The sequence below is a fragment of the Choloepus didactylus genome, chromosome 12, assembly GCF_015220235.1.
Source record: "Choloepus didactylus isolate mChoDid1 chromosome 12, mChoDid1.pri, whole genome shotgun sequence".
Classification (NCBI taxonomy): domain Eukaryota; kingdom Metazoa; phylum Chordata; class Mammalia; order Pilosa; family Megalonychidae; genus Choloepus; species Choloepus didactylus.
In genome coordinates this window covers 52,849,340-52,876,581 of record NC_051318.1, presented here as the reverse complement: position 1 = coordinate 52,876,581, position 27,242 = coordinate 52,849,340, and the positions used below count along the sequence as shown (strand labels likewise).

Here is a 27,242-nt window from a genome sequence, read left to right as displayed (position 1 = left end):
ATGTACACTAAGAGGCTATTTTTAAATGCACACTCATAAAATAGAAAGCTATGTCATTAAAATCATTCTTCAGAACAGTAATTGATTACATTGAGAATGTCTTCTCATATATATGCAATTTCATTTGAAACATACTGAAATTTTCTTTGTAGCTTAATATATACAAATTTGTATTGAAAATGTGTGTTCTCAAAAATTGTTTCCTTCTGTTGGTTGGTTGTAAGGTCCTTGATTATACTTTTAGTTGACTTATACCATTTTCAGAGGATTTGTTAAAATTTTCAACTATGATTTATTTATTTCTGCTTATACCTCTGGCAGCTGCTGCCATATATATTCAAAGGAGCACACGAGTGTGGGTATGTGTGTCAAATGCTTGTACTCATGATAACTAACCCTGTTTCTTTAATTCTTTCTAATTTCTTTTTATGTCCCTGCCTTACTCCATTTTGTTTGATGTTAAAATTGCTACTCTGATTTCTTTTGCTTTATGCTTACCTGCTCTAACTTTTTTACCTCTTTATTTTCTCCTTTTTTGTAGATGTCTAAGTTTCCATGTAATATACATGTATGAATGTATGTGTTTGTGTCTTTATGTGCTTGTGTGTGATTTTGATTTGATAGTTTATCTCATATAAACTTATTGAAATGATTGTTCTATAACATATTTCTGCCTTTTTGCATATATTTTCTATGTATGATATATTATTTTTGTCCTTTTTTTTTCCTTTTCCTGGTTTTCACTTGATGGGTTTATATTCTGTTTGTCTGAAAATCATCTATTCTGTTCTGATTTTTCTTGCAATTAATCATAGCTTATTGAAACTCATTCTTGTGTCTGTTTTTGCAGCAATAACTTAAATTTATGGAAATGTGTATGTGTGTGTGTGTGTGTGTGTGTGTGTGTGTGTGTGTGTGTATCTTCTCTTTAAATAGGTAACTACTTAAATAGATAACACAGTATCATCTACCTCTCACTTTCCCTTCTTCTCTCCACCAACATTATTGCTACCTTGACATTGTCTAGAATTTTAATTCTGGCATTATGACTATAACATTTAGACACTTAGGCTTTTTAGAAAACAGTATCTTACCTCATTTAAACCTTCTCGATTTTTCTTTCCTTGCAGGTATGTAGCCTCTAAAAATAGGGTGATTCTTTTGTCTGTGTTTGTATGGGACAGTCTTAATTTACATATACTGACTGATCACTACTATTATTTATTAGCTATTAATTAATTTTTATTTATTAAAACTCATTACTAAGAATAATTGTCATGGTATAGATGATAAATTACATGATTATAGTTTTCAAAAAAATTATGAGTTAAACATTCTGGGATCTTGTATTTCTCAGTATAATTTCCCCTGGCAGTTAAATGAGAGTTCTTATGGACATAAGGAGAAAGTTGTGAACTTTTATTCATTTGTCATCGATAATGTTGAATAGTCATTTGTTCATCTAAGCCTAGTTCCATTGTAGACGGACTGCTCTTTTTTTCTGAAATATTTTGAATGTTTCCTTTGTCCTTGACATTCAGTTTCAATTAAATATGCCCAGTTTGGGAATCATTTTTCATCTACAGTGTTTTGTACTCTACCAACCTTTTAAAAAACCTAAGGCCATTTATCTCTCTTTAATTTTAGCACATTTTCAGATATTTTTTCAAATATTTTCTCCCTTCTGTTTTGCTTTTTTCCCTGAGATTAAAATTATAGAATGTTGACATTTTCACTTCTCTCCTTCGAACTGCAGCTGTAAAAAACATTCCATATTTCTATCCTCTGCTGATGTATTTCTCAACCTCCTCTTACAGCCTACTTATTCATCTATTTTTAGTCGCATATCCTTCCTGCTATATGTCCCAGCTCCTGGAATCTTTATTCCAGCTATTATATTTTTATATTCAACATTTCCAATTGTTTATTCCATACAATTATATTTTTTATTATTAATATATTCTCCCTAACCTATTTAATTAAGTTTTCAATTCTCAAACTTTCTGGTCTAATGTATCTATCTTGTTGAGAACAGGTTTTTAGTTTTGTTGTCTGATCACTTAGGTGAAATTTTCAGATATTTTCCTGGACTTATTAATTACCTTGGCTGATACTGAATATTCAAGGCTAGGAGTTCCAACCCCAATAGTTTTTGCCATTAATGAAGTGTTTGGGAGGTTGGTGGAGATGGCAGAATTGGGGCGGAAACAAGCAGTTTATCCCTAACCCTCAGAAAGCTGCTGTGTCTTACATTCCAGGCACTGATAACTGTAAGAACTTTCTCTTGCAGCTATAATCCCTTTGTCCAGGAGAAAGCTGGAGAAAGTGGATAGGAATTTGATGGTTTATGCTCTTGGAAATAACCACTTTTACAGTCATGATCTGAAAATATACATTTCACGACTTGGGGAAAAGATAGTCGTGTTCCCAGGTGATATACACTTGAAAGGGTCTAGGGTAACGGTGCCTAATCCTCCTCCACTCTAGCCTGTGGTTATTCAACATTTTCCCACTGCACACTAGCCAAAAGCACTCTCTCAATCTCCTTGCAATTATCATTTTCTATGGCATTCTTAGAAGAGGATTCATAAAATGGAACAAGTAGTCCTTCATAATTTGCCATTATATGAAGAACCAAAATATGAATCTCTATCTTTGTGTGATACACTACATGAGTGTGGACAAATGCACATTTTATCCTTTGATGATGCTATTTGCAACTTTATCATCCCATTCACCAATTTTTTCTCTCAATCATATCTTTTGTGCTATCTACCCTGTCTACAAATAAATATTTCTAATTAAATTATTTTAACCTGGGATTCTAAGCACAAAAACATTGTCCTGGTTTGCTAATGCTGCCATTATGCAAAACACCAGAAATGGATTGGCTTTTATACAGGGGGTTTATTTGTTTACACAGTTACAGTCTTAAGGCCATAAAGAGTCCAAAGTAAGGCATCAACAATCAGGTACCTTCACTGGAGGATGGCCAATGGAGTCCGGAAAACCTCTGCTAGCTGGGAAGGCACTTGGCTGGTGTCTGCTCCGGAGTTCTGGGTTCAAAATGGCTTACTCCTATGACATTCCTCTCTAGGTATCTGCTTGCTCCAGGGTTGCATTCTCCAAAAAATCTCTGCAAGCTGCAGCGCCTCCAAAATGTCACTGTCAGTTGCTCTGAGGTCCTTCCGTCTGTGAATTCCTTTATAGGACTCCAGTGATCCAATTAACACCCACCCTGAATGGGCGGAGTAACACCTCCATGGAAATTATCCAATCAAACGTTTCACTCACAGTTGCTTGAGCCACATCTCCACGGAAACGCTCAATCAAAGGATTCCAATCTAATCAACACTAAATACATCTGCCCCTACAAGATTGCATCAAAGAACCTGGCATTTTGGGGGAATAATATATCCATACCAGCACAAACATATTCTTATTGTTTTTTACTAGTGTAAATGCTGGGGTCCCACTTGCAAGAGATAGCCATGTATTAACTGCTCTTTGACTTTTCAGACATTAGTTATAATTAAAAACCAGCATTTGTTGTGGAGAATAAAACTAAGTAAAAAATTAGAGAGATATAAAAGATAAAGATTTAAATATTTTGTATTTCAACATATGTTTGGTTGGTTCTTGTTTACAGTAAGCTGGAAAACAGGTTAGAAATCAAATAGCTGATCTCTAACATTCCTCCTATCTATGATGCCATACAGTCTATTTTCTGTAAAAATGTTTATTTTGTTTATTTTTTTTTAGATCTTGTTTCCTCATCTCATACCTGCTTTTGTTTTTAAGTGAATTCCTCTGGTCATGAATCAAAATAGATAGATTCTCTAAAGTAAATTTGTGTCCTGAGAGGATTCTGGAAACATCAGTCAAAGGCTCTGACTATTCAAACTTGTCAAAGCTGTTGAATAGCAATTATCCAGTAAGGACATAATTAGGATCTCAGGGCTTTAGAGCTGGAAGTAACACAAGAGTTGATCTAATTTAATGCCCTCATTTTACAGATAAGAGAAGCAAGGTCTGGAAAGTTAAGTGATGTGCCCAAAGTCCCATAGCCAGTAAATGGCATAGCTGGGGCCAATAGAGAAATCCCCTATCTCTCTTGGTCTAGTAAATTTTGTAAAACAGCTTAATCAGGCTTAGATCTTGCAAACAAATTTTATTTATTTGCACAGTGTCAAGCAATACAAATTAAGGGAAGCTATAGGATTATTTTACAAAGATTTAACTACCACATATCTGCGTCCTAATATCTTTAAAAAATGATCTCTAGCATTATCCCCACTTCAAAACCACTCCTGACACTGAGCTGGAATCCCTCTTCTCTATCACTTTAGTTTCAGTACAGTCACTTTTTTAAGAACACATATCACTCTATCATATTTTTCTCTGTGTACATTACTCCCCTACTTCAGAAAACTCCTTTAAGGTAGAAAAAATTATCTCATTCCTTTTCTGTATTCTTGGAGACTCTTACCATAGCCCACAGTAATAAATTCTCAAATATTTTATTGAGTTAATGCATTGACTGTTTCTTTTAATAATTTCCAAGATTGATTTGTGATAAACAATGATTTTTGTTTGAAAATGTTCTCTTAAAAATATAGCACTTATATTAATTAGATTTTAGATTTTAATTTTTCAATGTCTTTATATATGTTCTTATATAAAGGGACATATGGGATATTTTGGAACAAGATTTGAAGTCATCTTGACTTTTTCAGAAGGGAAAAAATAATTGTGGTAAAAGAAGTCTGCTTAGTCATGCTAATCCATAAGACGCTGTGATAGAGACAGCAGTCGTGTGAAAAAACATCACGATGAAACTTTGGCCTTTTCCTAAATACCCAAGAAGATAAAAACTATTTTGGCTCGATTTCTTGCCAAGTCTGTAGGAACTTCAGATAATAAAACAAATTCTTTGTTTTTTTTTTTTTTTTCCTGTTGCATGTCATCCATATTTGATATTTGATCATTAGACTGAACAAAGTTTTAGCAATCAAAAGTATGGGTTTCTATTAATTTTAATGGTTACGGTCTTCTCAGTTCTGTATAGAGGCCTAGTATGCAAGTTTGTCATTAAGAACTGCAAACTTAGAAATTATCTCTCTACCCTAAAGTAATGAAAACACTTTAGAATATACTGAACTCCAACTTCAATCTGAAGCAATGAGCCAGTGCATTTACAGAGTTCAGTAGCTATGAAACAGAGAAGTGAAACTAAAAAGTGTGGGAGCAAGGGTCTAATCTCTCTGGCTTTACAATTTACAAATCCAACTGAAGACTTATTAAAAGCAAAAGAACAAACACAAACTTAAGGAGTATATGATGTCTCACTGTGTTTCTTACGTAAAAGCAGTTGAAGAATGAAAATGTTATTTGACTGAAAGCAATTTGGCTAAATAAAACTTGATAATATAGTCAAAATAAAAATTTGTTCAAAAATGATTTCTGCTAACAGGATGATTTTTTTAAGTTAAAGCTTTCTGTCAGCTGATAAATTTTGTGCACCATGGAGAAGATTTTACAACCATTTATTTGGGAAGAGAGGGTTCTTTAAAGCTTTTTGTCTATAATATTTTTGTTGTAATTTTTAGTTTCCAATTTATTTTTAGTCATCCTTTTGCTGTGCTGTTTGTAATAGCAAAATGCCCATCCATAGTGTTATTGATTAGATAATTTACAGTAGGTTAAAAATTTACATGGTGTGATCACATATCTTGTGTAAATTCTGTATTTAACAAAACAGACTGCATTGTTAGCTCATTTCAGCTATTTGGCTTTAACTGTAATTTAATTGCAATATTTACTGTAATAGCATAGAGCGGGCATAACTGTCAGATACTAAATTAGTAATTTTAAAAAAAGAACAAAAAATACAAATTCTCAAAGGGTATAATAAACTTATGTTTGTATAACCACCCCAAGTGGAGCAAGAAATGGGTGTACTATCTGTAGCAATATTGAAAAATAATAAATATCTAAGATTAATAATTGATTAAATAACTAAATAATACATAAAGAATAAAATTGATGAAAAGTCAGTCTACTTTATATCATTACCATGCACTAGCAATTCTAAATAATGTCAATTATGAAACATTCCTCCCTGAGAAACATTTTGTTTGTCTAAGTTCTAAAAAAATGTATGGTTACTGTTAAGTTTACTTATACATATAATAATTATATATAAGTTCACATACATTTTATTACTTCTGCTTTAATAGACCTTGATTTCTACATGGGGTTTAATTTGGAGAAATTCCAGTTGTAAATTATCCCTTCCCTTGACACATAGGAACTCAGCTGCATAGGTTCATTTTGAGAACAAGTTTGTAGGATTCAGGATCACGTGAATTTTCTACCGACCCTGTGTCTGTAGTCACTGTGGTACTGCACAATCCTATGTTCAAACAGTATATTTAAATAAGCAATGAGAACACAGTAATGGTAAAATAAAAAACAAAACTTGAGTTACTTTTTTTTTTAAACAATCACATAAGGAAGCATTTATTTGAGGTTTAACATGAAATCATACAAATAAAATTTGTATAAATACAAATCCACTCTGAGGCATAACAGATAATAAAGGACAAAGTAAAAACAAAGAAAACTAAAGGTATATACAGATGGATAGTTGTGTCTTGTACACTAGAAAGTCTTTTACAAAATAATCATCTTAGATCAACAGAAGACCAATCTTCAACATCGTCCTGCAAGATGGGTTACTTTAGCATTTCCTCCACAGGACAGCGTTTTCTGGTGTATGATTTGCGCTCTGCCTGCAATGTGTGACCTCCAGAGATAGACGTGGTCAGGGTGACACATGGCCTGCAAGGAAGTTCCCGCTCTTTTCTCCAAGGTCCTCTTTTAGTATGGCTGGTAATTGTTTTGGTGATTGCCACCCCCTTGAGATGTCTTGCCATATGTGCTCTGTTGGCCACTGTAGTTTGCATATCCCTGTCCATATCCATAGTTCCCATAGTTACACCCAGTATAATCATATCCGCCATAGCCACTATAGTTCTGATCACCACCATAGGCACTATTGTAATTTCCGTACCCTTGATCATAATAGTTATTAAATCCTTGGTTCCAGTTTTGGCCCTGACCTCATTCTTGACCGCTTGTACCATCTCATCCAGCAGCTGCAGCTCCTCTTCCTCCTTTCGTTGTTGCTTTGCTGCCTATATACCTCTTTGGGTTGTGCAACTTTGATTTCAAACTTCCCAGAACCAATTTGATGGTATCTGCTTTCTAATAATTTCTTTACTGGCTCTTCATCTGTATATGTGATAAAACAAAATCCTCTTCTTTCATTTGTTTTTGTATCCATGGGAAGTTCAATATTTTCGAACTCTCCAAATACTCGAAAATATTCTTTTATTTGCTCTTCAGAAGTATCTGGGCTCAATCCACCCACAAAAACTTTTTTAGGGGGTTCTTTCCCTTTTAAAGCCTTTGCCCTTTTGGGGTCTATCAATTTGCCATCAGTTTGTGTTCTTTTAGTTCCAAAACCTTATCAACACTAGCAGCATCTTTGAAAAGCACAAATCCAAATCCTCTTGATCGTCCAGTGACTGGATCTGTTTTATTTGTGCAGTCTACAACCCGTCATCTTGCTGATTCTTGCTCGCGTTAATCTTGGATCTCTCTGCGAATTCCTCTATGTTGCTGTACTCCTTCATGCTCTCCATGGTGGTGGAATTGACTGCAGGGGCGTGCTGGCGCGCGAGCCGAGTCCCGGAAGCAGCGGCAGCGGAGCGTTGTATGGAGCTGGATTTAAAACAGCAGTGGAAGTACGAGTTACTTTTATTCTGTCATTCTATGCGACTATTTAGAGATTTTGCATTCCACATTTCACAGCAGTGAAACACTGAAAACTACTAGGTGAAATAAATCAAGTAAGTGGAAGTTTTATTCCTTACTGAACTTGAACAATACCTTAAATTTGAAAAGTATTCTTTTTAAATTGTTTATTTTAAGAACTAAAGAATGAATCAAGAAGGTTATTACTTTTCAGAAAACAATATTATTGTATAGAAGGGGAGAGCATTACAAAATGATCCCTTCTGATTGTCAGACATCAGTGGTGTCACTGTTTCATATTCAAGCAAGATGTTTCTTCTGAGTTATCTTCTTCAGTAACTTGATTCAACCAACTAGTTTTCAGTGCATTCCTTTTGATTGCTTTTGGCCAACGTGATTTTTTGGATACACTTTATTTTTTAGGACAATTTTAGATTTAGAGAAAATTGGAAAAGATTATACAGAAGTTCCCATATGCTGCATACCTAGTTTCCCTATTATTGACATCTTACATTATAGGTAAGGGTACCCTTGTTAAAATTAAGGAAAAAATATTGATACATTATTATTAAAGTCCATACTTTATTTGTATTTCCTTAGTGTTTCCCTAGTGTCCTCTACTATTCCAAGAGCTCATCCAGGATACCACATTACATTTGTCACGTCTCCTTAGGTGCCTCTTCGTTGAGACAATTTCTCAGACTTTTCTTATTTTTATGGCCTTGGCAATTTTAAAGAGCACTGTCAGCAATTTTATAGGATGCCTCTTAGTTGGAATTTGCCTAATGTTTAATTCATAATTAGACTGTGGTTGGGAATTGGGGTAGGAAAACAACAGAGGTGAACTGCAATTTTAATCACATCATATAAAAGGGTGTTACTATCAACCTGGTATCACTACTGATGTTGCCTTTGACTTTCTGGCTAAGATGGTGTTTGCCAAGTTTGTTCATTGTAAAGTTCCTCTTCTTTTCTCCATTTTCCATATTCTTCTCTTTGGAAAGAAGTCACCATGCACAGCCCACACTTTAAGGCTTGGAAGTTAAGGGTCTCCACCCTTGAGGGTGAATTATCTACATAAGTTATTTGGAATTCTTCTGCATGGGAGATTTTGTCTCTCTTCCCCCATTTATTTATTTTTTCAATCATTTATTTATGCCAGTGTGGAATCTTGTGAATTATGGATATTTATTTTATTCTTTGGGTTATAATCCACACTAATATTTTAATTGAATTGAAAAATTGTTCCCCTTTGGTCATTAGGAGCTGTTTCAGTTGACTGTTTTGTCTCTTTGACATATCACCATATTTATGTTTTTTGTTTGTTTTTGAGCATTGTTAACCCATAACCCCTTGGAAAACAATACTACAATACAGTTCAAACCTATTTCCTTTTTTGTCTTTCATCTTACAGACTCCAGTCATTACCAAAGGTACTAAATCAGTATTTTCTCTATTCTAACTCCCCCCCACCATACATACAAACACTCTTTTAGTGAGATTGTTTCATAAGATTGTAGCAGAGTTAGATTCTTTAATCGTTTTCTGAATTCTGTCTTTGGATCCTTTGGATCACTTTGACCTCCTGGATGAGTTTTTAAAATTTTTCATGTATTAATGTTCATGGTATGGGCTATTAAGTTTGATTGGTTTTGACAAATGCATAGCTGCATTTTCCCACCATTTTTGTAAAATGATACAGAATACTTTCACTGCCCTACAAAAAAAAAAAAAAATTCCCTTTGCTTCATTGTTCAAATGATTTTTGATCTAGTCTCCATGAGCCAGACTGAGATAGCATAGAGTTCAGTCTTTTTTAAGGAAAGAGGGACTGAACTTTCCATTTAAGGGGAATAGCGCAAGCATAAACACATAAAATGTGTTCAGGAAGGAGTCAATAGACAGTGTAAAGCTCTTAGTTCATTTTACGTAGAAGAATTATTAGAAACAATACTGATAAAATAGTTTGTAGTCCAATTCCCTTGGAAATCCAACAAAATGCTTTTAAAACTTTATTCTTGTAGATTTCGAAGTCATTGAAGGTTGGGAAAGTAAATGCTGTTGGATACAAAACCTTTAGCATATACCTAGTCTAAATTCCTCCAATACAAGAAACTACTGACTCATTGTTCTCATATAATTTCATTCTGACAGGAATCTAGAATTGTACTTCTTTCTAAAAAAATGATGAGTCATTCTCCTGTGAATTTCTAGCATTATTAAACCAGAATAGATAAATATCACATTTTTGTGATGTTTTTATTTCCAACTCTGTCAATTCACATGACTCAGAAATGCACTAAATAGTCTCCAAGTGACTTCCAAGAGTTAATGCCTCCCTGAATGCCTAATTTGCTGCCTAGGATTTACAGAGACACAGAAGCAGACAGATACCAATGGTGTTTAGTAGCACTGACATAAAGCGAAAAAGAATCTAAGCATTTTCTTTCTACTCTTCAGGGCATTATTTCCATCTACTGTTCACCTGCTCTAATTATCCTGGCAGCTCACTTAAATTACATTTTTTCTGCTACTAACAAGATGAGCCAGATTTTCCCCAGTGCCAAAGACACACAGTGTCATCAACAAAAAAAGTCTTGATGATACCCTAGTGACTCAAACTATTAATCCATCTGACTGGATGCTTATCTAGGTTCCAAGGAATGACAAACTCCAGGGAGAATCTGGCTCAACGAGAGAGAACTTTAGCACACATGCAGCAGTACCATTCAAATTACTTTTCCTATATATGCATTGGGTAAATGTTGGCAACAAGACTTAGGTTTTGAAACAAACATAGCACCAGGGCTGATGCTCATGTTGGGCTGTTTTCAGGTCAATTAGTGCCTCCTAAATTCTTAAAACAGGTGTTAATCTGGTACTTAAACTGCTGAGACATTTGGCATATTTTCTCTGTAAAGAGAAGTTGGAAGTACTTTGTATAAGAGTAAGACGATAGCAAGATGAATAAACAAACACATTACTTTCCCTTTTTAACTTTCATTTTTTCAAAATAAGCAACATATTAAAATAGATATCTTAGTTCAGAACCAGCTTATGCAGCTTTCTCCTTGAAGAAAAGAAAACACAACTAGCAGATCTTGATGTGCTTCTCCATATTAATTCTCTATTTCTATTTTAATCTCTAAAATGTTAATACCAGTGAATTAGAGAGTAAAACCCAGTCTTCTTTGCTACAGAATCTACCTTTACTTATAAGAAGGTGTCATTTAATAAGCATGTTATAAGAATACTTCAGGAACAGATGCGTATTTCAGAGATAATTTTATGAAAAAGAAAAAAAAAATGCATGAATTATCAAACCCACTCCACTTGCATGCAATCATCTCCTAAATATCTATGGAAAGTATACTGAAGTCCCAGAACAGTTAGGAATTTGTGTTGAAGAGAAGAATACAACAGAGGCCATGGTCTTAAAGCATTCAGCATCTACAAGGGGAGTTATAAATAAATTATAATGCCCTGTGACAGCCCCATGCAGCTACAATAATACACCAAGGGTCCACAAAAGGAAGTGATTGATTCTATCTGGGTTTATGGGACACGATGAGTTTTCTGAAAAGGTAATACCTGAGCTGGATTATGAAATATAAAATTTAAGTTTTTAAGAGTGAAGAGTGGAAAGACATTGTGGGCAGCAGAAACAACAACAAGCAAAAAGCATGCCATTTGCTTGGCGAAAATAAAAGCTGCATTGTGCTCTTGTAATAAAATCAGTAAGGGAGGCCAGGAAGACTAGAAACCTAGGGGCCCAATGATGACACTGCTCACACAACAGTTATTATGCTAACCAGTTTAAATCTTTCCCATGAGTCAGTGATTCTTATAAATTTGTGTGCAAAAATAAGCCTGGAGAGCTTGTTAAAAATGCAGATTCTTGCAAGATGGCGGAGTGGTGAGGAGCAGAATTTCGTCTCTCCCCTAGAGCAGCTGGCAATTACCCAAGAACTATATGAAACAGTGTTTTCGGGGACTCCAGTAACCAGTCACACATTGGACGCAAGTTTGGAATTGGAGGAAAAGCTGAGATAGCAGCGAACATTGTAAGTTCCCCGGACCAGGGGTCTGGCGCCTTTCCCCACCCAGACCTCACAGACTGTCTTGCTGCTGCCTCCCTGAAAGGGGGGGGGATAAAAAAAAAAAAAACAGCAATCTGCTGAGGGCAAGAAGGGAGGCTCAACCCAGCCTCAACTGCAGAATTAATTAGCAAATTAATTAACTAACTTTGGGAGCTGGGGTGCTAAAGAAGGGCTGGGCTCCAAGAAGTGGGGGCACGTGAAAGCAGGCACCCATTCCCAGACTCCAAAAAAGCCATTTTTTTCCCCCTACATTTTGTCCCTTCTGGCTTCTCACTGATCCCTTATCTTTTTTCATTTCAATAGCCCCCAGCAGGGGTGGAACTGAAGGGGTTGGAGAGTAATTATCAGACAATAGCCCAAAGCATATCTTTAAATGCTCTATTCTGACACTGACAAAACTTCCAGGCTGAGGAAAGACTTTTAAAAGTGACTCTTTTTTTTTTTTTTTTTCCTATTTTCTTTTTCTTGATTTCTTTTCTGCTTTTTTTTTTTTTTTTTTAATCTAAAAGTAATCTATGTGGTTATTTTCTATCGGAAAGCCCAGGTTGAGGGACTAGGCTGGGCTTGAGGGGAGACAGAGTACCCACAGTGTCTTTGAATTCTGTATTCACTACTGAAGGCCTCCACCCCCATCTTTAATTGGCAACTCAGGCTGACCAAGGAATCTACCTGGAGAGGCCCCAAAGAGGAGAGAGGAGAAGGGAATAGTGCCCCTGAGAGACAACTGGAGTTCTGAGGACTGGGAGAGTGAAGGGAGGCCCAGCTCAACTGGCAGTCCTCCTTCTGGGTATTCAGACCCCAGGGGCTGGAATTTAGATTCCAGCTTCAGTCAGCCACGCCCCTGACAGGATCAGAGTCACCAGGAGAACCAAAGGCTCCATACCTCCTTACACTGGTGGGGGAGCTGCGGGCTGGCCAGCGCCACCTGCTGGACAGGAGAGGAAAAGCACCAATTCTAAAGGCCTCATAGGAGGGTCTCATTCTCAGGAAAACTCCATACCCTCCCAATGAGACCTGGGCCTCACTAGACTGGGAAAATCTGACTAGGGTCGACCATATCTGAGGAGATCCACTCACAAAAAGGTTACATAGAGGCAGAGCAAGAAACAGAAAAAACAAGAGGGGAAAAATTCTGATCAACTAAATAGAACCTAAGTTAGAGGTCTAGAATAAGTTGAACTGAATAACAGAGGCCAGAAAACAAAGCCAACCAACAAGAAAACCACTAGGTAAAAGACAGAAAACAAGCTCCAAAATAAACTAATCAAGAGAATCAGATGCCTAGACAACTTAAGATAACAAGCCATACCAGGAAACACAAAAACATGGACCAGCCAAAGGAACAAACTAATAGCTCAGCTGAGACACAGGAGTGGAGGCAACTAATGCTAACTAAATTTGATGAAATGAAGGAAGATATAGCAAAAGAGCTGAAGGATATAAAGAAGACACTGGCTGACCATAAAGAAGAATTCATAAACTTAAAAAAACAAATGGCAGAACTCATGGGAATGAAGGCCACAATGGAGGAGATGAAAAACACAATGGAGGGACACAACAGTAGATTTGAACAGGCAGAAGAAAGGATCAGTGAACTGGAAGACAGGTCATTCGAATTCACACACACAAAAGAACAGATGGTGAAAAAAATGGAAAAATATGAGCAGGGTCTTAGGGAGCTGAGTGACAACATGAAAAGCACAAATATATGTGTTATGGGTATCCCAGAAGGAGAAGAGAGGGGAAAAGGGGCAGAAAGAGTAATGGAAGACATATTCACTGAAAATTTCCCAACTCTTATAAAAGACAGAAAATTAGAGATTCAAGAAGTACAACGTACCCCAAATAGAATAGATCCCAATAGACCTACTCCAAGACACTTACTGGTCAGATTGTCCAATGTCCAAGACAAAGAGAGGATTCTGAAAGCAGGAAGAGAAAAGCAATCCATCACATACAAGGGGAAGTCAATAAGACTATGTACAGATTTCTCTGCAAAAACCATGGAGGCAAGAAGACAGTGGCATGATATATTTAAGATACTGAAAGAGAAAAACTGCCAACCAAGAATTCTATATCCAGCAAAACTTTCCTTCAAAAATGAGGGAGAGATTAAAACATTTTCAGACAAATAGACACTGAGAGAGTTTGTGAATAAGAGACCGGCACTACAAGAAATATTAAAGGGAGTGCTACAGGCTGATAGGAAAAGACAGGAGAGAGAGAGTTGGAGAAGAGTGCAGAAATGTAGATTATCAGGAAAGGTAAAAGGAGAGGAAAAAATAAGATATGACATATAAATTCCAAAAAACAAAATGGTAGTAGAAAGTACTGCCCTTACAGTAATAACACTAAATGTAAATGGATTAAACTCACCGATAAAAAGACACAGACTGGCTGAATGGATTAAAAAACAGGACCCATCTATATGCTGTCTACAAGAAACTCACTGTAGACACAAGGAAAAACATAGACTGAAAGTGAAAGGTTGGAAAAAGATATTTCATGCAAACAACAACCAGAAAAAAGCGGGAGTAGCTATATTAATATCAGACAAGTTAGACTTCAAAAGCGAAACAATTAAAAGAGACAAAGAAGGACACTATATATTAATAAAAGGGTCAATTCATCAAGAAAACGTAACAGTCATAAATATTTATGCACCAAACCAGAATGCCCCAAAATTCATGAGGCAAACACTGCGATCACTGAAAGGAGACATAGATACCTCTACAATAATAGTTGGAGACTTCAATACACCACTCTCATCAATGGATAGAACATCTAGGCAGAGGATCACTAAAGAAACAGAGATGTTGAATTATATGATAAATGAACTAGACTTGATAGACATTTATAGAACACTACATCCAACAACAGCAGGATACACTTTTTTCTCAAGTGCTCATGGAACATTCTCTAGGATAGACCACATGTTGGGTCACAAAGCAAGTCTCAACAAATTTAAAAATATTGATATTATACAAAACACTTTCTCAGACCACAATGGAATGAAGTTGGAAATAAATAAAAGGCAGAAGGTCATAAAATTCACAAACATATGGAGGCTAAACAACACCCTCTTAGAAAACCAGTGGGTAAAGGAAGAAATTACAAGAGAAATTAGTAAATACCTCAAGGCAAATGACAATGAAAACACAACTTATCAAAACTTATGGGATGCAGCAAAGGCGGTGCTGAGAGGGAAATTTATTGCCCTAAATGCCTATATTAAAAGAGAAGAGAGAGCAAAAATTGAAGAGTTAACTGCTCACCTGGAGGAATTAGAGAAAGAACAGCAAACTAACCCCAAAGCAAGCACAAGGGAAGAAATAACAAAGATTAGAGCAGAAATAAATGCAATTGAGAACAGGAAAACAATAGAGAGAATCAACAAAACCGTAAGTTGGTTCTTTGAGAAAATCAATAAAATTGATGGACCACTGACTAGGCTAACAAAAAAAAAGAGAGAGCAGATGCAAATAAATGCAATCAGAAATGGGAAAGGAAATATAACTACCGACCCTGCAGAAATTAAGGAGCTAATGAGAAGATACTATGAGCAACTATATGCTAATAAACTAGACAACTTAGATGAAATGGACAGCTTCCTGGAAAAGCATAAACAACCAACATTAACTCAAGAAGAAATAGATGACCTCAACAAACCAATCACAAGTAAAGAGATTGAGTCAGTCATCAAAAAGATCCCAAAAAGGAAAAGCCCAGGACCGGATGGTTTCACATGTGAATTCTACCAAGCATTCAAGAACGAATTAGTACCAATCCTGCTCAATCTCTTCAAAAAAATTGAAGAACAGGGAAAGCTACCTAACTCTTTCTATGAAGCCATCATCACCCTAATACCAAAACCAGGCAAAGATACTACAAAAAAAGAAAATTATAGACCAAATTCTTTAATGATTATGGATGCAAAAATCCTCAACAAAATACTCGCAAATCGAATCCAGCAGCACATTAAAAGAATTATACACCACGACCAGGTGGGATTTATTCCAGGTATGCAAGGCTGGTTCAACACAAGAAAATCAATTAATGTAATACACCACATCAGTAAATCAACACAGAAGAACCACATGATCATCTCGATTGATGCAGAAAAGGCATTTGACAAAATTCAACATCCTTTCCTGATGAAAACACTTCAAAGGATAGGAATAGAAGGGAACTTTTTCAATATGATAAAGGCAATATAGGAAACACCCACAGCTAACATCACACTCAATGGGGAGAGAATGAAAGCTTTTCCTCTAAGATCAGGAACAAGACAGGGATGCCCACTATCACCATTGCTATTCAACATTGTGCTGGAAGATCTAGCTAGAGCAATTAGGCAAGAAAAAGAAATAAAAGGCATCCAAATTGGAGAGGAAGAAGTAAAACTTTCACTATTTGCAGATGACATGATTCTATATGTAGGAAATCCAGAAAAATCTACAGCAAAGCTACTAGAACTAGTCAATGAATACAGCAAAGTAGCAGGCTACAAGATCAACACGCAAAAATCTGTAGTGTTCCTATACACAAGTAATGTGCAACAAGAGGAGGAAATCAAGAAAAAAATCCCATTTACAATAGCAACCAAAAGAATCAAGTATTTAGGAATAAACTTAACCAAAGACACAAAAGACCTTTACATAGAAAAGTATAAGAAACTGCTAAAAGAAATTGAACAAGACCTGAAAAAATGGAAGAACATACCATGTTCATGGATTGGAAGACTAAATATAGTTAAGATGGCAGTTTTACCTAAACTGATCTACAGATTCAATGGATTACCAATTCAAATCCCAACAACTTACTTTGCAGAAATAGAAAAACCAATAACCAAATTTATTTGGAAGGGTAAGGTGCCCTGAATAGCCAAAAAATCTTGAGAAAGAGGAGTGAAGTGGGAGGTCTCACACTACCTGACTTTGAAGCATATTACAAAGCTACAGTGCTCAAAACAGTATGGTACTGGCATAAGGACAGATATACTGATCAATGGAATCGAATTAGTATTCAGAAGTAGACCCTCACATCTATGGACAACTGATCTTTGATAAGGCAGTGAAGCTGAAGCAACTGGGAAAGAGCAGCCTGTTCAATAAATGGTGTTTGGAGAACTGGATATCCATTTCCAAAAGAATGAAAGAGGATGTCTATCTCACACCTTATACCAAAATTAACTCAAAGTGGATCAAAGACCTAAACATTAGCTCCAAGACCATAAAACTCTTAGAAGAAAATGTAGGGCAATATCTTAAAGATCTTGTGAAAGGAGGTGGTTTCTTAGACCTCACACCCAAGGCATGAGCAACCAAAGAACAAATAGACAAATGGGGTCTCCTCAAAATTAAACACTTTTGTACATCACAGGACTTTGTCAGAAAAGTCAAAAGGCAACCTACACAATGGGAGATGATATTTGGAAACCACATATCAGTTAAGGGTTTAATATCCCGAATATATAAAGGAATCCTGCATCTCAATAACAGAAAGACAAACAATCCAATTAAAAAATGGGCAAAAGACATGAACAGATATTTTTCTGAAGAGGAAATACAAATGGCTCAAAAACATATGAAAAAATGCTCAACTTCACTGGCTATTAAGGAAATGCAAATCAAAACCACAGTGAGATATCTCACACCTACTAGAATGGCCATTATCCAAAAAACAGAAAATGACAAGCGCTGGAGAGGATGTGGAGAAAGAGGCACACTTATTCATTGTTGGTGGGAATGTAGAATGGTGCAACTACTCTGGAAGACAGTATGGAGGTTCCTCAGGAAGCTAAATATAGATTTGCCATATGACCCAGCTATTCCATTGCTGGGTATATACTCAGAGGAACTGAAACTTAAGACACAAACAGACATTTGTAAACCAATGTATATTGCAGCATTATTCACAATTGCCAAGAGATGGAAACAGCCCAAATGTCCATCAAAGGACGAGTGGATAAACAAACTGGTATATACACATGATGGAATATTATGCAGCTGTAAGACAGAACAAAGACATGGATCATGTAATAATGTGGATGAACCTTGAGGACATTATGTTGAGTGAAGTTAGCCAGAAACAAAAGGACAGATTCTGTATGGTCTCACTAATATGAACAGACATTAATGAACAAACTTTGGGAGTTAAAAGCTGACAACACAGGCAACCAGGAGATAGAAAGAGGGCAGAGATCAGCCATTTGATGCTGAAGGACTACAGAATGTTTAGGATTGATTGCATAGATCCAGAAATAGATAGCATAATACTGTGTGATGGTAGCACGGTATTGTAAGTACACTGAACAAAGATGTCTGTGAGTAAAGCTGAAAGAGGTGGGATAGGAGAATGTATGACAGCAGAGGCAAAGATAGATGATAAAGACTGGGACTGTGTAATGTGGCAAAAACTGGAGTGGCCAATGACTGTTACTAAATATACAAATATAAAAATGCTTTTGCATGTGGGAAAGCAAATGAATGTCAACCATGTAGAGAGTTGAAAAGGGGATGGTATTCAGGAAAAGACATAATCAAACAAACTGGAGTCTATGGTCAACAGTAACATTGTAATATACCTCCATTAAATGTAACAAAGGCAATATGGCAATGCTAAATGTATATGAGAGGGGGATATAGGGGAGGAATATGGGATTCTTGGTAGTGGTGTTATTTGCTGTCCTTACCAGTATATTGTATTGTATGACGTTATTTTTCTTTTTATGTTTTTTTTTTATTGCAGAAAAAAAAAAAAACAATTTTTCTTGTAGTAATCAATATGTTCAAGTGCTGATTGTGATGATAAATGTACAACTTTATGATGATACCATGAACAACTGATTGTACACTGTGGATAAATGTATGGTATGTGAATATAACTCTATAAAATTGTTGGAAAATATATATATAGGAGTAAAAGTGTTGGAGAAAACATGGTGAGAGGGATGATGCCTCACCAATATGGACTAACTACAATGTGTAAACTCAGAATTGAATCTTAGAACATAGCCTAACGTGGACAAAATAATTGTAATAGTCCCTAGATAGTAAGCTCTTACAGCATTTAACTCTATCCCTGAATTGTAAGGCCTATCTCTAAACTTTGAGATGCTGATCCCCTAGCGTATGTTGTCACAAACATTGGGACTGGCGGTTTGATGTGCTGAGCCCTCAAGCATGGGACTTGCCCTTATGAAGCTCATTACCACAAAGGAGAGTCTAAAGTTGTATGTAATGGTGCCTAAGAGTCTCCCCCTGAGTACCTCTTTGTTGCTCAGATGTGGCCCTCTCTTTCTCTAACTGAGACATCTCGACAGGTGAACTCGTTGCCCTCCCCGCTACGTGAGACCCAACTCCCAGGGGTGTAAATCTCCCTGACAACGCAGAGTATGACTCCCGTGGATGAATCTGGCCCCGTCATCGTGGGACTGAGAGTATCTTCTTGACCAAAAGGGGGATGCAAAATGAGACGAAATAGTTTCAGTGGCTGAGACATTCCAAATAGCATCGAGAGGTCGCTCTGGTGGATATTCTTATGCACTATATAGATAACACCTCTTAGGCTTTAATGTATTGGAATAGCTAGAAGTAAATACCTGAAACTACCAAACTCCAACCCAGCAGTCTGGACTCCTAAAGAAAATTGTATAAAAATGTAGATTACAATGGGTGACAGTGTGATTGTGAAGACCTTGTGGATCACACCCCCTTTATCTAGTGTATGGATGAGTGGAGGAATGGGGATAAAAACTAAAGGACAAATGGGGTGGGATGGGGAGATGATTTGGGTGTTTTTTTTTCACTTTTATTTTTTATTCTTGTTCTGGTTCTTTCTGATGTAAGGAAAATGTTCAGAGATAGACTGTGGTGATGAACGCATAACTATGTTATCATACTGTGGACAGTGGATTGTATATCATGGATGATTGTATGGTGTGTGAATATATTTCAATAAAACTGAATTAAAAAAAAATGCAGATTCTGGGATCCACATCCCAGAGCTATTTAGCAAGAGGGGTTGAAACCTAGATTTTGAATTTTTACCAGGTCCTGCAGGTTATTTTGAGGCATACCACTGTTTGAGAAACAGGGTAGTGGAAGGAAGGGGAGCTTATGAATACTAAACAGGGAAAAGACATAGGTAAAATTGCCATCTTAACTATATTTAGTCTTCCAATCCATGAACATGGTATGTTCTTCCATTTTTTCAGGTCTTGTTCAATTTCTTTTAGCAGTTTCTTATAGTTTTCTATGTAAAGGTCTTTTGTGTCCTTGGTTAAGTTTATTCCTAAATACTTGATTCTTTTGGTTGCTATTGTAAATGGGATTTTTTTCTTGATTTCCTCCTCTTGTTGCACATTACTTGTGTATAGGAACACTACAGATTTTTGCGTGTTGATCTTGTAGCCTGCTACTTTGCTGTATTCATTGACTAGTTCTAGTAGCTTTGCTGTAGATTTTTCTGGATTTCCTACATATAGAATCATGTCATCTGCAAATAGTGAAAGTTTTACTTCTTCCTCTCCAATTTGGATGCCTTTTATTTCTTTTTCTTGCCTAATTGCTCTAGCTAGATCTTCCAGCACAATGTTGAATAGCAATGGTGATAGTGGGCATCCCTGTCTTGTTCCTGATCTTAGAGGAAAAGCTTTCATTCTCTCCCCATTGAGTGTGATGTTAGCTGTGGGTGTTTCCTATATTGCCTTTATCATATTGAAAAAGTTCCCTTCTATTCCTATCCTTTGAAGTGTTTTCATCAGGAAAGGATGTTGAATTTTGTCAAATGCCTTTTCTGCATCAATCGAGATGATCATGTGGTTCTTCTGCGTTGATTTACTGATGTGGTGTATTACATTAATTGATTTTCTTGTGTTGAACCAGCCTTGCATACCTGGAATAAATCCCACCTGGTCGTGGTGTATAATTCTTTTAATGTGCTGCTGGATTCGATTTGCGAGTATTTTGTTGAGGATTTTTGCATCTATAATCATTAAAGAATTTGGTCTATAATTTTCTTTTTTTTGTAGTATCTTTGCCTGGTTTTGGTATTAGGGTGATGATGGCTTCATAGAAAGAGTTAGGTAGCTTTCCCTGTTCTTCAATTTTTTTGAAGAGATTGAGCAGGATTGGTACTAATTCGTTCTTGAATGCTTGGTAGAATTCACATGTGAAACCATCCGGTCCTGGGCTTTTCCTTTTTGGGACCTTTTTGATGACTGACTCAATCTCTTTACTTGTGATTGGTTTGTTGAGGTCATCTATTTCTTCTTGAGTTAATGTTGGTTGTTTATGCTTTTCCAGGAAGCTGTCCATTTCATCTAAGTTGTCTAGTTTATTAGCATATAGTTGCTCATAGTATCTTCTCATTAGCTCCTTAATTTCTGCAGGGTCGGTAGTTATATTTCCTTTCCCATTTCTGATTGCATTTATTTGCATCTGCTCTCTCTTTTTTTTTTTGTTAGCCTAGCCAGTGGTCCATCAATTTTATTGATTTTCTCAAAGAACCAACTTATGGTTTTGTTGATTCTCTCTATTGTTTTCCTGTTCTCAATTGCATTTATTTCTGCTCTAATCTTTGTTATTTCTTCCCTTGTGCTTGCTTTGGGGTTAGTTTGCTGTTCTTTCTCTAATTCCTCCAGGTGAGCAGTTAACTCTTCAATTTTTGCTCTCTCTTCTCTTTTAATATAGGCATTTAGGGCAATAAATTTCCCTCTCAGCACCGCCTTTGCTGCATCCCATAAGTTTTGATAAGTTGTGTTTTCATTGTCATTTGCCTTGAGGTATTTACTAATTTCTCTTGTAATTTCTTCCTTTACCCACTGGTTTTCTAAGAGGGTGTTGTTTAGCCTCCATATGTTTGTGAATTTTATGACCTTCTGCCTTTTATTTATTTCCAACTTCATTCCATTGTGGTCTGAGAAAGTGTTTTGTATAATATCAATATTTTTAAATTTGTTGAGACTTGCTTTGTGACCCAACATGTGGTCTATCCTAGAGAATGTTCCATGAGCACTTGAGAAAAAAGTGTATCCTGCTGTTGTTGGATGTAGTGTTCTATAAATGTCTATCAAGTCTAGTTCATTTATCATATAATTCAACATCTCTGTTTCTTTAGTGATCCTCTGCCTAGATGTTCTATCCATTGATGAGAGTGGTGTATTGAAGTCTCCAACTATTATTGTAGAGGTATCTATGTCTCCTTTCAGCGATCGCAGTGTTTGCCTCATGAATTTTGGGGCATTCTGGTTTGGTGCATAAATATTTATGACTGTTACGTTTTCTTGATGAATTGACCCTTTTATTAATATATAGTGTCCTTCTTTGTCTCTTTTAATTGTTTCGCTTTTGAAGTCTAACTTGTCTGATATTAATATAGCTACTCCCGCTTTTTTCTGGTTGTTGTTTGCATGAAATATCTTTTTCCAACCTTTCACTTTCAGTCTATGTTTTTCCTTGTGTCTACAGTGAGTTTCTTGTAGACAGCATATAGATGGGTCCTGTTTTTTAATCCATTCAGCCAGTCTGTGTCTTTTTATCGGTGAGTTTAATCCATTTACATTTAGTGTTATTACTGTAAGGGCAGTACTTTCTACTACCATTTTGTTTTTTGGAATTTATATGTCATATCTTATTTTTTCCTCTCCTTTTACCTTTCCTGATAATCTACATTTCTGCACTCTTCTCCAACTCTCTCTCTCCTGTCTTTTCCTATCAGCCTGTAGCACTCCCTTTAATATTTCTTGTAGTGCCGGTCTCTTATTCACAAACTCTCTCAGTGTCTATTTGTCTGAAAATGTTTTAATCTCTCCCTCATTTTTGAAGGAAAGTTTTGCTGGATATAGAATTCTTGGTTGGCAGTTTTTCTCTTTCAGTATCTTAAATATATCATGCCACTGTCTTCTTGCCTCCATGGTTTTTGCAGAGAAATCTGTACATAGTCTTATTGACTTCCCCTTGTATGTGATGGATTGCTTTTCTCTTCCTGCTTTCAGAATCCTCTCTTTGTCTTGGACATTGGACAATCTGACCAGTAAGTGTCTTGGAGTAGGTCTATTGGGATCTATTCTATTTGGGGTACGTTGTACTTCTTGAATCTCTAATTTTCTGTCTTTTATAAGAGTTGGGAAATTTTCAGTGAATATGTCTTCCATTACTCTTTCTGCCCCTTTTCCCCTCTCTTCTCCTTCTGGGATACCCATAACACATATATTTGTGCTTTTCATGTTGTCACTCAGCTCCCTAAGACCCTGCTCATATTTTTCCATTTTTTTCACCATCTGTTCTTTTGTGTGTGTGAATTCGAATGACCTGTCTTCCAGTTCACTGATCCTTTCTTCTGCCTGTTCAAATCTACTGTTGTGTCCCTCCATTGTGTTTTTCATCTCCTCCATTGTGGCCTTCATTCCCATGAGTTCTGCCATTTGTTTTTTTAAGTTTATGAATTCTTCTTTATGGTCAGCCAGTGTCTTCTTTATATCCTTCAGCTCTTTTGCTATATCTTCCTTCATTTCATCAAATTTAGTTAGCATTAGTTGCCTCCACTCCTGTGTCTCAGCTGAGCTATTAGTTTGTTCCTTTGGCTGGTCCATGTTTTTGTGTTTCCTGGTATGGCTTGTTATCTTAAGTTGTCTAGGCATCTGATTCTCTTGATTAGTTTATTTTGGAGCTTGTTTTCTGTCTTTTACCTAGTGGTTTTCTTGTTGGTTGGCTTTGTTTTCTGGCCTCTGTTATTCAGTTCAACTTATTCTAGACCTCTAACTTAGGTTCTATTTAGTTGATCAGAATTTTTCCCCTCTTGTTTTTTCTGTTTCTTGCTCTGCCTCTATGTAACCTTTTTGTGAGTGGATCTCCTCAGATATGGTCGACCCTAGTCAGATTTTCCCAGTCTAGTGAGGCCCAGGTCTCATTGGGAGGGTATGGAGTTTTCCTGAGAATGAGACCCTCCTATGAGGCCTTTAGAATTGGTGCTTTTCCTCTCCTGTCCAGCAGGTGGCGCTGGCCAGCCCACAGCTCCCCCACCAGTGTAAGGAGGTATGGAGCCTTTGGTTCTCCTGGTGACTCTGATCCTGTCAGGGGCGTGGCTGACTGAAGCTGGAATCTAAATTCCAGCCCCTGGGGTCTGAATACCCAGAAGGAGGACTGCCAGTTGAGCTGGGCCTCCCTTCACTCTCCCAGTCCTCAGAACTCCAGTTGTCTCTCAGGGGCACTATTCCCTTCTCCTCTCTCCTCTTTGGGGCCTCTCCAGGTAGATTCCTTGGTCAGCCTGAGTTGCCAATTAAAGATGGGGGTGGAGGCCTTCAGTAGTGAATACAGAATTCAAAGACACTGTGGGTACTCTGTCTCCCCTCAAGCCCAGCCTAGTCCCTCAACCTGGGCTTTCCGATAGAAAATAACCACATAGATTACTTTTAGATTAAAAAAAAAAAAAAAAAAGCAGAAAAGAAATCAAGAAAAAGAAAATAGGAAAAAAAAAAAAAAAAGAGTCTCTTTTAAAAGTCTTTCCTCAGCCTGGAAGTTTTGTCAGTGTCAGAATAGAGCATTTAATGATATGCTTTGGGCTATTGTCTGATAATTACTCTCCAACCCCTTCAGTTCCACCCCTGCTGGGGGCTATTGAAATGAAAAAAGATAAGGGATCAGTGAGAAGCCAGAAGGGACAAAATGTAGGGGGAAAAAAATGGCTTTTTTGGAGTCTGGGAATGGGTGCCTGCTTTCACGTGCCCCCACTTCTTGGAGCCCAGCCCTTCTTTAGCACCCCAGCTCCCAAAGTTAGTTAATTAATTTGCTAATTAATTCTGCAGTTGAGGCTGGTTTGAGCCTCCCTTCTTGCCCTCAGCAGATTGCCGTTTTTTGGGTTTTTTTTTCCCCCCTTTCAGGGAGCCGGCAGCAAGACAGTCTGTGAGGTCTGGGTGGGGAGAGGCACCATACCCCCGTCCAGGGAACTTACAATGTTCGCTGCGATCTCAGCTTTTCCTCCAATTCCAAACTTGTGTCCAATGTGTGACTGGTTACTGGAGACCTCGGAAACACTGTTTCATATAGTTCTTGGGTAATTGCCAACTGCTCTAGGGGAGAGATGAAATTCTGCTCCTCACCACTCCGCCATCTTGCCCCACCCTCTTAACTCCATTTTGTTTTAACTCTTTTTCTCATTTCCCACTTTTGTTCACGCTCTTTCTCCACAAGCATTGATGATCACCATTTGGTTTTATTCCTACAGTGTCAGGGAGGTTTCTCCCTAGGAGTCATATCCAGGTAGGATGAGTTTATTTTTGGAATTTGCCTTGGAGAGTGGCCACATTTGAGTAACAAGGACATTCTTAGGAAAAGACTTTTAGGAAATTGTTACAGTTAAGCTTAGCTTCATCCTAAATTTTGTAAGTACAAGCTTTAAGATTAAGGGTTTGGTGCATTGGCATTGCTCAAGATCCAGCTGTGGCCATTATTCTAGAGATGAAGCAATGAATGAGAGAGCTCATAAGGCTTATAATAAGATAAAAGATTAAAAGTTTTCAAAATATGCTACAAATCTTGTCACCCCAATATCCAAGATTAAGCTAGCATTATTTTCAGTTATGATATTTTAGTTAAAGCTTTGGCTATACAACCAGAGTTTCTAATTATGTCCTGTTATCATGGAGGACATTTTTTTGCTGAACTTATACTTCTATAAAAGTAAAATGATTCAATAAAGGTTTCTGAATTTTAGGGGATCAAACAGGAAGAAAAAGGCAAATGCCTTATGAGTTATAGATAGTTTAAGGAAAAATAGAAGAGTTCTTTTTTTTTTGCATTTAGAAAATTAAACATTCAAAGAGCAACATTCCAAACAAAATCCATAATCATTTTTTATCAATTCATGTAGTCGTAAGTAATTAATTCTTGTTCTACTTGATCTTGTATTAGCAATTTCATGATCCATTAACTTCCTACTAGATTTTTAGAAAATTTCAGTTGGTCCTATGATATGGTTTTAAAGTTCTGTTGCAGCCCAAGAGGGCCATGCCAGTCCAGAGGCCAAAGACGATGAGCATTTTCTGATACATGAACTTTTATTCAGGACTTACTTACAGGGATGAGAAGTTGTGAAGAGATCATGACGTCTCTCTCAGGCCAGGTAGGCATCGCATTCGCAGGGAAGATGACCAAGCGATTTAAAAAGGGCAGAAAGCCTTTTATAAGAGTTTAAGACAAAGGCCTTCTTAAGGGTGGGGGGAACATAGATGTAGGAACAGGTCACTCTGACCTGGGGGTGGTGCAGAAAGGACTAAAATAGAGCTTGAACAATTACATTTTGTTCTTTTTGTGAAACTAAGTGCCTCTCACTTCATGACTGCTTGCATAAAGTTACATTTTAAGGTCAATTTACCCTTTTTCTCTTTACTGGCTTAGAAAGGCAATAGGTTAAACATTCAGCTGCCTGGTTTATGCAGACTGCTGTGCATCAAAGATCTGCAGGCCTGTTTTGCTCAGGCCATGGGTTGCCACAATCCACCCCTGCACAACAGTTTGCATTGACCATAGGACAGACTTTGCATCTATAATTTACAACCACAATACAATAAACAACATAGTAATAATATACTGATACAGAGAGATAATAAACTTATTAGCAAGTGGTGCTATGGTCAGGTTAATGAGTTTTACCACTTAGCACAGGTAATGCCTGGGCTAAAATAGCTAAAGGATAGCACTACCAGGCATTTTGCTTTATCCTATATCTAGTTTTTACCATTTTTTAACCTTGACCATAGAAATAGATGTCCCTTTCCACCAACTTTCTGCAACTTTCTATATTCATTCAGGTTTTGTTCCATATCTCCTTTTTTTTCCTATTATTCCTACACAACCAGTCATTTAGGACCAAATGACTTCTTTTTCCTTTAATTAAAAAAAAAAAGACATCCCTCATTCCCTCTACACTTAAGGCATCAGAATAATTCTGGAAATTATTCTTAAGCATTTCACAACATATTATTACCAATAACATTACACTTGTTAGAAAGCTAAATACTAAAACATTTTAGTTAATGCATTATTGAAATAGTAACACTTTTTTTAACCAAGAATTAATAACACATGTAAGCATTAAATTGGACAGCTGAGTGGTTTAACAATATATATATAAATTGAGTCTTCATAGTAGATAGAAGAGTTCCAGGTGAGGGGGTTTTAAATACCATGTTTTCTCCCCCTGCAGGGAGCCCCTCAGTGTCAGAACTATAGTTAGTTTCCTATGTAATTTTAATACCCATGGCCTTGGGATTTTCAACCAATGTGGCTGCATGGGCTAGAACCAGAGCCAATTGACTTT

The 27,242-nt window shown here is 36.7% G+C and overlaps 1 pseudogene; it reads right to left on the bottom strand.

Moving 5' to 3' along the window:
* Nucleotides 1–6,863: 6,863 nt before the first annotated feature.
* On the bottom strand, nt 6,864–7,626 carry LOC119506843 (annotated as a pseudogene).
* Between the last annotated feature and the right edge of the window lie 19,616 nt (nt 7,627–27,242).